The sequence below is a fragment of the Pristiophorus japonicus genome, chromosome 2 (assembly GCF_044704955.1).
Source record: "Pristiophorus japonicus isolate sPriJap1 chromosome 2, sPriJap1.hap1, whole genome shotgun sequence".
Taxonomy (NCBI): domain Eukaryota; kingdom Metazoa; phylum Chordata; class Chondrichthyes; family Pristiophoridae; genus Pristiophorus; species Pristiophorus japonicus.
The window spans coordinates 259,880,693-259,891,609 of NC_091978.1; the positions used below are offsets into that span (position 1 = coordinate 259,880,693).

At 45.6% G+C, this 10,917-nt stretch overlaps 1 pseudogene; it reads left to right on the top strand.

Annotated features, from left to right (window-relative positions):
• The window catches only part of LOC139230102 (tRNA methyltransferase 10 homolog A-like), a 79,670-nt pseudogene extending 70,649 nt beyond the window's left edge, over nt 1-9,021 (top strand).
• Nucleotides 9,022-10,917: the final 1,896 nt, after the last annotated feature.

A 10,917-nucleotide genomic window follows, 5' to 3' on the forward strand; every position in this document is an offset into this window, starting at 1 on the left:
CTAATCAGAAATCTTTTAGGAGCTGATCACTATTGTTAAAAAAAGTACCACAAATGAACATTAGTTGATCAGGATTGAACAATAAAGTGCCACTTATAAGTATCCAATGTCCCAATTGTTTTTATTTCTAGGGTTGCCTGCTGTTTTCTTAATCTATCTGCAAAATGAACTGGTCCAGCATTGTCCTGATTGTAGAAAAAAATGTCACATACATTTTCCAATAAAATTTTGTTTCACATTTAATACTTTGAATACATTTTGTAGTGTCCTTACACACTACTATAAATTCACACGAGGCACATTCTGCAGACAAGGTCACTCTGTGACCCAAACCTTTATTCACAGTACCAAGAAGTGATGACCCTGCGTGGGACCTCCCTTTATATACCTGGATGACCAGGTGAGGAGTGTCTCCCACAAGTTCACCCCCTGTGGTCAAGGTGTGCATTTCTTAGGTGTATACAGTATGCAGTGTTGTTACATGAAGGTTACAGTTACATGAAGGTTACATACATGACATCACCTCCCCCCCAACGTCTTATGGGGTCAGAAATTAAGTCATTCAGGCAGTCGACACTCTCGCGTGGAGCGCCGCAGTTGGGGCTCTGGTTGTTGAGCCTTGGCATGCGTCTGTCACCTGTGGTGATTCCGGCTTGTCCGGGCTGGCTGCAGGGAATGTGCATGCTGCTGAAAGTTCTTGTTGTTCGTTCACTGGCGGTGGTGTGGGCAACATCTCATGATCTTCCTCAGGTTCCTCAGTGTCCATGCTGAACCTTTTTTTTACTTGGTCCAGATGCTTGCGGCATATCTGTCCTTTGTTAAGTCTGACCACTATGACCCTATTCCCCTCTTTGCCAATTACAGTACCCTCGAGCCACTTGGGCCCCAAAGCGTGATTAAGAACAAATACAGGGTCATCGATTTCTATACATCTCCCCTTTGAGTTACGGTCATGGCACTCATTTTAGAACTGGCGCTTGCCCTCAACAATGTCTGACAGGACTGGATGAATGAGGGACAGCCGAGTTTTAAGTGTACGTTTCATGAGTAGTTCCGCGGGTGGGACTCCCGTGAGCGAATGCGGTCGGGACCTATAGGCCAGCATGAGGCACGATAGGTGGCATTGAAGGGAGGATACTTGAATCCGGAGCATGCCCTGTTTTATGATTTGGACCGCACATTCCGCCTAGCCATTGGAAGCCGGCTTGAACGGTGCTATCCTGACATGTTTAATGCCATTACCCGACGTGAACTCCCGGAATTGATAGCTAGTGAAACACGGGCCGTTGTCGCTAACCAGGATGTCCGGCAAGCCGTGGATCGCAAAGACCGCACGCAGACTCTCCACAGTGGTGGATGTCGTGCACGAATTCAATATGATGCACTCAATCCATTTTGAGTACGCACCAACAACAATGAGGAACATTTTTCCCATGAACGGGCCCGCATAGTCTATGTGAATACGTGACCATGGCCTGGTGGGCCAGGGCCACAGGCTGAGTGAGGTCTCCCTGGGGGCATTGCCCAGCTGGGCACATGTCGTACACCTGTGAACACAGTGTTCCAGGTCTGAGTCAATTCCCGGCCATCATACATGTGACCGGGCAATGGTCTTCATTAGCACGATGCCTGGGTGCTCGCTGTGGAGTTCCCTGATGAATGCTTCCCTTCTCTTCTGGGGCATGACTATCCGGCTGCCCCATAGTAGGCAATCGGCTTGGATGGAGAGCTCATCCATCCATCTGTGAAACGGTCTGACCTCCTCAGGGCATGCTCCGTGTGCGGGTGCCCAATCCCCAGTCAGGACACATTTCTTAATCAAGTATAGGAGGGGATCTCTGTTGGTCCAGATTTTGATCTGGCGGGCTGTGATGGGGGAGCCTGCGCTGTCAAAGGCATCAACAGCCATGACCATCTCATCACTTTGCTCCGCTGCCCCCTCAGTGGTGGCCAGTCAGCGCAATTTCCGGTGCCTGGCTGGTGTCGTATGGTGTAGTCATACGCAGCCAGCATGAGAGCACATCACTGTATGTGAGCTGACGCATTGACATTGACAGCTTTGCTGTCTGACAACAGGGATGTTAATGGCTTGTGGTCCGTTTCTAACTCGAACCTTCTGCCAAAAAGGTACATTTTGTCACCCCATAGACACATGCGAGTGCTTCCTTTTCAACCATCCCATATCCCCTTTCTGCTTGGGAGAGCGACCTGGAGGCATAAGCCACAGGTTGGAGTTAGCCCTCATCATTACTCTGCTGCAACATGCACCCAACCCCATAGGATGATGCATCACATGTCAAAATCAATTTCTTACATGGGTTGTACAGGGTCAACAGCTTATTAAAACAAAGCAGGTTCTGCGCCCGATTGAAAGCCCGTTCCTGACAGTCCTCCCAAAACCAATCGCAACCCTTATGCAGGAGCACATGTAGCAGCTCCAACAATGTGCTTAAGTTCGGCAAAAAGTTCCCGAAATAGTTCAAATGTCCCAGAAATGAACGCAACTCTGATGTGTTGCCAGGCCTGGGTGCACGATGAATTGCCTCAGTTTTTGATTCGGTAGGCCCAAAAACCCGACCTCTGGGGCCAAAAATACACATATGGACTTCTTTAGTCGCAGGCCTACCTGGTCCAGTCGGCGTAGCACCTCCTCCAGGTTGTGGAGGTGTTCCTCGGTGTCTCGACCCGTGATAAGGATGTTGCTCTGAAACACGATTGTTCCGGGGATGGATTTGAGCAGGCTTTCCATGTTCCTTTGAAAGATAACGGCCGCTGATTGAATGCCAAATGGACATCTGTTGTAGACAAACCGCCCCTTGTGCGTGGTGATGATGGTCAGTAGCTTGGATTCTTCGGCCAATTCCTGGGTCATGTAGGCTGAAGTGAGGTCCAACTTGGTGAACAGCTTGCCGCCTGCCAGCGTGGCAAAAAGATCCCCCGCTGTCGGAAGCAGGTATTGGTCTTGTAGTGACACTCGGTTGATAGTAGCCTTGTAGTCGCCACAGATCCTGACCGAGCCATCCGTTTTTAGGACAGGGACGATGGGGCTTGCCCAGTCGCTGAATTCAACAGGCGAAATTATATCCTCTCTTAGCAACCTGTCCAACTCACTCTCAATTTTCTCCCGGATCACATACGGCACAGCTCTGGCTTTGTGGTGCACTGGTCTGGCATCCGGGGTGATGCGTATCACTACATTGGTACCTTTGAAAGTCCCGACACCTGGTTGAAATAGTGACTCAAAATTCTGTAGGACCTGTGAGCATGAACTTCGCTCCACAGATGAAATGGCGTGCACATCCCCCCATTTCCAGTTCATCTCGGCTAGCCAGCTCCTTCCCAAAAGCGCGGGACCATTTCCCGGGACAATCCAGAGTGGCAGCCGGTTCTCTGATCCATTATGTGTGACCACCAACATTGCACTGCCGAGCACTGGGATGATCTCTTTGGTGTACGTCCGTAATTGCGTCTCAATGCGTTCTAGTTTGGGTCTGCTAGCCACAGTTTCTCGAATTGTTGGACACTCATAAGTGACTGACTGGCCCCTGTGTCCAGCTCCATGCATACCGGGATGCCGTTTAATAGGACTTTCATCATCATAGGTGGCGTTTTGGTATATGAGCTGTGGATGTTTGCCACATGAACCTGCTGAACTTCAACGTCCATTGCTTTGTCCCAAGCATCAACCTCTTCTGGTTCATCTGCTCGTAAATTAGCCTTGCTGTGGGCTTCCTGCACATTCTGGCTAAATGTGCACTGAAGTTACAATTTCTACAGATAAATTGTTGAAACCTACAGGTTTTTGCAGCATGTCTGCCCCCGCACCTCCAGCATTCCTCTCTGATTGTTTCTTTGATTACTCTTGAGCACTCTGTTAGTGGGTATCAATGGCCCCATCCCGGGATGCATTGTCCACTGTGATGGTGTAAATGTCCGTTCAACCTGCCATTGTCTCTGTTGAGGACCCACTCTAGAGTCTGTTGCTGCCTGGGTGGTGTCGAATTGCCCTTGCCTGCCTGCGGGGTTCTGAGTCGTGTTTACAATGTTAACTCCCTGATCTATCGCCACGTTGAAGCAGAGTTGCACGCGTATATTATCTTGGTTTCCTCCTCCCCCACCATGAAGGTCTGAGCCATCAACGCCGCCGCTTCCAAGGTCAAGTCCTTGGTCTCAATTTGCTTTCTGAAAATCCCGGCATGACCAATGCTCTCAATGAAGAAATCCCTTAACATCTCCCCCCTGCAGGCGTCTGTGAACTTACAGAGGCTGGCTAAGCGCCGAAGGTCTGCAACAAAGTACGGTATGCTCTGTCCTTCCCGAAGTCAGTGTATATAGAATCGGTGTCGGGCCATGTGTATACTGCTCGCTGGTTTGAGGTGCTCACCGATCAGGTTGCTGAACTCTTCAAAGGTTTTGTCCGCCGGCTTCTCGGGTGCGAGCAGGTCTTTCATTAGCGCGTACGTCTTAGGTCCACAGCTGGTCAGTAGATGCGCCCTTCGCTTGTCAGCCGCTGCATCTCCCAGCCAGTCCTTCGTGACAAAGCTCTGCTGGAGCCTCTCAACGAAATCGTCCCAGTCCTCACCAACACAGTACCGTTCCTCTGTGCTACGGGTGGCCATTCTCGTGAGTCGTCGATTCCCGTTTTTCGCCGCCAAATGTAGTGTCCTTACACACTACTATAAATTCACACGAGGCACATTCTGCAGACAAGGTCACTCTGTGACCCGAACCTTTATTCACAGGACCAAGAAGTGATGACCCTGTGTGGGACTTTCCTTTATATACCTGGATGACCAGATGACGAGTGTCTCCCACAAGTTCACCCCCTGTGGTCAAGGTGTGCATTTCTTAGGTGTATACAGTATGCAGTGTTGTTACATGAAGGTTACAGTTACATGAAGGTTACATACATGACACATTTCATGGGTGGAGCATTTTGGACAGCAGTGTAGAAGTAATGATAGCTCCAGTAGTATGTCCCTGAAATGTGGGTTAAAAGTTGGAATGCCTAAAGTACACGCTTCTTACTTCTGTAACTTAGTTCACCAGATCTCTATTGGCACATCCAGCTTTCTACTTCTATAGATTACATTCCACTTCCTAAGTACATTAAAAGGAAGCTATAAAACTGTCCAACAAAACCATATAGCCGTATTTGCTGTAACGTGATGGCTCGGCAATTTGTAGTTCCAACGCACTGTACCCAGAACTGATAGGACGTAGCTGTAACTAAGTTCAATGTTGTTCCTGCAATCAGGGGAAGGTGTTGAATGAACCTAAGAACATAAGAAGCAGGAGAAGGCCATTTGGCCCCTCGAGCCTGCTCCGCCATTCAATAAGATCATGGCTGATCTGATCATGGACTCAGCTCCACTTCCCTGCCCACTTCCCATAACCCTTTATTCCCTTATTGCTCAAAAATCTGTCTATCTCCGCCTTAAATATATTCAATGACCCAGCCTCCACAGCTCTCTGGGGCAAAGAATTCCATAGATTTACAACCCTCCGAGAGAAGAAACTTCTCCTCATTTCAGTTTTAAATGGGCGGCCCCTTATTCTGAAACTATATCCCCTAGTTTTAGTTTCCCGATTAGTGGAAATATCCTTTCTACATCCACCTTGTCGAGCCCCCTCATTATCTTATATGTTTCAATAAGATCACCTTTCATTCTTCTGAATTCCAATGTTTAGAGGCCCAACCTACTCAACCTATCTTCATAAGTCAACCCCCTCATCTCCGGAATCAACCTAGTGAACCTTCTCTGAACAGCCTCCAATGCAAGTATAGCCTTCCTTAAATACGGAGACCAAAACTGTATGCAGTACACTAGGTGTGGCCTCACCAATACCCTGTACAGTTGTAGCAGGACTTCTCTACTTTTATACTCTATCCCCCTTGCAATAAAGGCCAACATTCCATTTGCCCTCCTGATTACTTGCTGTATCTGCATACTAACTTTTTGTGTTTCATGCACAAGGACCCCCAGGTCCCTCTGCACTGCAGCACTTTGCAATTTTTCTCCATTTACATTATAATTTGCTTTTCTATTATTTCTGCCAAAGTGGATAACCTCACATTTTCCCACATTATACTCTATCTGCCAAATTTTTGGGCACTCACTTAGCCTGTCTCTATCCCTTTGCAGATGTTTTGTGTCCTCCTCACAATTTGCTTTCCCATCCATCTTTGTATCATCAGCAAACTTGGCTATATTACACTCGGTCCCTTCATCTATGTCATTAATATAGATTGTAAATAGTTGAGGACCCATCACTGATCCCTGCGGCACCCCACTAGTCACTGTTTGCCAATTGGAAAATGACCTATTTATCCCGGCTCTCTGTTTTCTGTTAGTTAGCCAATCCTCTAACCATGCTAATATATTACCCCCAACCCAGTGAGATTTTATCTTGTGTATCTCTTTTCCACAGGGATGGAGAGAACAGTGCTAACTTTTGTTCATTCTTATGCACTACTTATTAGCTAGCTGTAGTGTCAGTGGTAGAAGTCTGTGAGAAATTCACTTGTTTACCCCATGATTTGGAAGAGGGATTGCAGCACAAAGGCGACTAAAAAGGAACAGGGGGAGGAATAAAAATGAGCATGTAAAATAAAAACCATTACATCTTGTATTATGCCCATCTTTTGTCTTACTAATTTCCCTGTAAAACATCTTGGGAGAAATTTCCCATGAATTAAGCACAGCAAAATCGTAAACACTTATAATGAATGTGTTTATGGCTTAGCTGCATAAAGCACAGACAGGATTTTTTCCTCCCTTAGAAGCAACTTTAAAAAAAAATTATTTTCTTTTTATAGCACTAACAACCATGAGAAACAGGTTTAAATGTTTAAATGTACTATCCACAAAAATATGGTAAAAATGCCCAAAATAAACTAAAAGTAATCCTCAACTGGAGGCGGCAATGAATGCCCTTCATTCACTGAAACCACTTTTTTCTAATACTGGTATATTGCGTGGTCCACCAATAACTGTCAATATTGGTGCAAACCATAACATTCTGACCTGACACTAACTGGAAGTTACAGAGCTGAATTTCACATTCCCTGCATTATAAACAAGGGAAAATTCCACATACATAACTAGTCCTCTCTCAGCACTGTGTAGAACTTACCTTTGCAATAATAGAAATGGGAGTGAAGTGAAGGGCAAAGACATTTCTGATTAGTTTTACCGAACTGATCAGATGCTGAATTTATGGTTAATAACTATTGTTAATATTAGACTTTATACAAATTGTACTATGTGTGACTTATAATGAGATGTTCAACAAATTACAGTAATCAGTATTGATAAAATCAATTGCAGTAATCCTTCATTTCTAAAGATGCTTCCAAGAAGCTCAACTTTCTCTTTCATTTTAAACACTTCTTTACCCCCTCTTGCCTTTAAGTCTATAGAAAATAAAAGTTAAATCAAGCCTTTCACATAACTCCTATAACTGGGAGCCACTTCTAGTACTTTTCTTGCTCTCATGTACAGGATACAAATAGATGTTTATTTTCAGAAAGGCGATCCCTCCCTCAACCACCAACTTTTCTCTCTTTTGCAACTTTTCCTTTACCAATATGCCTCTAGTCAATGCTCTTCTGAGCTTTTCTCTCATTCAAATATGCCTATTTGCATACTCTTCTCCTCCCTACATCCCCACTTTTTAAAAATCAAGGTAATTTTCTAAGTACACGAACATGACTTATCAGTTGCCAATGCATATAGGCCTAGAAATCCCAGTCGGCTGCTTCCCGCGGGCGATTGACTGAAATAGGGAAAAAAGATGCGCACTTACCTGAACCTGCTGCGCCCATGAGAGATCCCAGTCCTGAGGCCTCCACTGACTACGCATCGGAGCGTGTGCATGTTGGGGCGTCCGTAGAGCTGGAGCTGCAGTCACATGGCTCTGGGCAGCCAATCCAGATAAAGTATTTTCTCATTCATAATAATGGGAACTCCGTAAGTTAGAGTTGCCATTATTATGATTGAGAAACCCCCCAAACACCCAAAACACTAGTAAAAAATAGAAAAAATACACCACATATTAAACATTACATTTAAATTTAAGTTATTTATGTCTTATGAAAAAAAAATATTTTTCCTATTTTTTTTTAAAGTTTTTAAAATTATGGTTTAAAATAAACTTAGCATAGTGGGGAGGGTTTTTAACACTAACATGTGTTTTTTTTAATTTAATTTAATTTGTTTTTGTGTGCTTTAAAACACTTACATCGGTAAAAGTAGGCTATGCGTCTGCTTTTATCAGGCGCAAGTGTTTTCAGGACATTTGCTGGGCAAGATATGGGTAAATACCGCAATCTTGCCCATGCAAATGTCCTCGCTCCCGAGATTTGGAGGATCTGCCAAGTTGGAGCTTGACAGATCGGAAAAGCCCGTTTACAGCACACGCGCATTGTGCGCTGAAAACCGGTTTTGCGACGCCTTCCCGGGTCTGTACACACTCCGTATGGAACCGAGGAGGCCGCGATTTCTGGGCCATTATAAAATTGTGGGCACATTGCCTACTGTTTTCAGTTCATTTATTTCAGTGATTTCAATGTACTGAAAAGCACGAGCAGTGATTTTTCAGTATGCATTGGTGGGGGGCTGTTGCAGCCTATGCAGATTGAGCATCCGAATTCCGAAATTCCAAAATTTGAAATGTTCCAGAATCTGGAAACCGGGCTGATCCATGGCGGGGTCATCCAGAATCCAGAAAATGTTCTGAAATCTGGACATTTTTTTAAACCGATTATCGCTGCGAGTTAGGCCTAGGGAGGGGAAAAAAAATCCCCCCCAAAATTCCCAGAAACAAAAAATCTAAATTCACAAATCATTCACTACTAAACCGCTGAAAAAGAATTAAAAAAATAAAAACTTTAACATACCTTTTTTGCAGGTCTTCAACGCAGGTTTTTCCCGGCCGCTGACCCTGGCCCACAGCCGACGCTACCGAATCCGGAACCGCCGACCCCTGACCCTCCGCCGACGCTGCCGAACCCTCTGATGCTGACCTTCCGCCGACCCTCTGCCCCCCCCCTCCGCCGACCCCCCTCTCTGCCGCTGCCCCCTCCGCCACCACCACCCCCCCATTCACTGTCGCTCACCCCCTTACTTTGGCCCAGGCATTTCCGGATTCGAGACGTCGTAAAGAAGTTCCAAAGTCCGGAAATACCCGAACTTCGGCCCGGGCATTTCCGGATTCGGGACGTTGGAAAGACGTTCCGAAATCCGGAAATACCTGAAATCCAGAATGGCTTCGATCCCGAGGTTTCCGGATTCGGACGCCCTACCTGTACTTGGAAAATTTAGTCCAAGACTCATCTTAGAGTTTCTTACTCCAACTCATTATTTCCTAGAATCTGAAAACCATGGAAATTCTTGCCTCCCTCAATCTTTCCCATCCCTTACAATCGTCAGCCGAGTTTGGCATTTTCTGATCAATATTTCTTGATTTCCCTTGTTTTCTCTTTTACATTTTCTAAACTTGGTGGTATCCTTCTGTTTAGCTTGGTTTCACAGTGATTAAAAAACTTTCAGAAGGTCAAACCATTCTGCAATGTTATTCAGCAACCAATGATTTTCTTTTGAAATAGGCATACAATTACCGCAACATCATCTCTTCTCAGCTTCAGAGGCAGCTTATGAAACTTAATGAATGACAAAAGCTGGTTTATCAATTTTGCATTTATCCATGGAAAAGTAGGTTCATAGAAACCATTCCAATCACATTTTATAGTATAAGAGACATCAGGATTTGAAAAAAAAAAATTTTCTTGTTCAAAAGTAAAAGATTGCGGATGCTGGAAATCTGAAATAAAAACAGAAAATGCTGGAAATATTCTGCAGGTCAGGCAGCATCTGTAGACAGAGAAACTAATATGTCCTTACTATACAGTACAAATGCACATGAGGACCATACTGGAGAGAAGGTCACTCTGTGACCAGTAACCTTTATTAGCCAGCACTGAAGTGGAGAAGATGGGTGGATCTTCCCATTTTATACCTGAAAGTCCAGGTTAGGAGTGTCTCCCACAAGTTCACCACCCAGTGGTCAGTGTTCTCACGGTGTACAACTTAGGTCACTTTATACATGGGTTACAATGACAGTTGAATACATGACATCACCTCCCCACCAAAGTCTTATTGGGATCACAGGTTGAGTCTCTCTGGTGGTTTACACTCCCTTGTAGAGCTCCTGAGTTGCGGCTCCGGTTGTTGGGCACTGGCCTGAGTGTCTGCTGTTTGCGGTGCCTCAGGCCTGTCCAGACTGCCCACAGTGACTGGGCACTCCTCCACTTGGTTCCGGTGTTCAGTCACCTGCGGTGGAATGAACTCTACATCATGTTCTTCCTCTGCTTCTTCTATGGGGTTGCTGAACCTCCTTTTTGTTTGATCCACGTGTTTGCGGCAGATTTGTCCAATGGTAAGTTTAACTACCAGAATCCTATTCCCCTCTTTGGCAATCACAGTGCCTGCGAGCTATTTGGGCCCTGCAGCGTAGTTGAGGACAAAGACAGGGTCATTGACATCAATACATCGCGCCCTCGCATTCCCGTCATGGTAGTCACATTGTGACTGGCGCCTGCTCTCAACAATTTATTTCATGGTGGGATGTATAAGGGATAACCTGGTTTTAAGCGTCCTTTTCATTAGCAGCTTTGCGGGTGGAACCCCTGTGAGCGAGTGTGGTTGGGATCTATTGGCCAACAGGAGGCATGATAAACGGCTTTGTAGGGAATCCCCTTGTATTCTGAGCATCCCCTGTTTGATTATCTGCACTGCTCATTCTGCCTGGCTGTTTGAGGCCGGCTTGAATGGTGCCATTCTGACATGGTTGATACCATTTCCTGCCATGAAGTCCTGGAATTCAATGCTTGTAAAGCATGGGCTATTGTCGCTG